Consider the following 583-nt stretch of genomic DNA (forward strand, 5'->3'; position numbering starts at 1 on the left):
CGCCCCTGGAGCCTGGGAGCCGGGATCGGGGCGGGGCTGGCGCAAGCGTGGGGCGGAGCTCCAGGGCCTAGGCTCCTGCGCCTCAAAGCCCAGCTCGCACCCCAGCTGAAAGTGGGGATCAGCACTACGCGTGACGGTGGTAGGCGGGGAGACGGAAGTCACCCCCAGAGACACAAGGTCCTTCCCAGGTCACCTGGGGATGCGTCCGCCGCGCCTGAATCGAACGCGCCCACGCTCGAGATGGGGACAGTCCTGGGACCGCCCAGGCAGGGCTGGATTCCCCGAAAAGTCCTGCCACGCCCCGGCCACCACCAGCCCCGTGAACCTCACTCACAAAGTGCTGAGTAACGGTGACCAGGAAGTTTCTCGGTGTGTACGTCCTTGCCTCCTCTCCAGAATTTACCGTGACCGTTCTCTTCTCTAACCTCCTTCTGTTCTTTCGTTTTCACTGCTGAACCCGCTGCTCCAGCTTGACACAGCGGTTTAGTGAGGTAGAAACGACCGGGGGACTGGTTGGGCTCTTGACCATCAGACAGCTGCGTGTGAGATGGAAGTGCCGCCGGATTGAGCTCTGCAACTTAGT

This window comes from Colobus angolensis, unplaced genomic scaffold, assembly GCF_000951035.1.
Source record: "Colobus angolensis palliatus isolate OR3802 unplaced genomic scaffold, Cang.pa_1.0 Scaffold386, whole genome shotgun sequence".
In the NCBI taxonomy this organism is placed as follows: Eukaryota; Metazoa; Chordata; class Mammalia; order Primates; family Cercopithecidae; genus Colobus; species Colobus angolensis.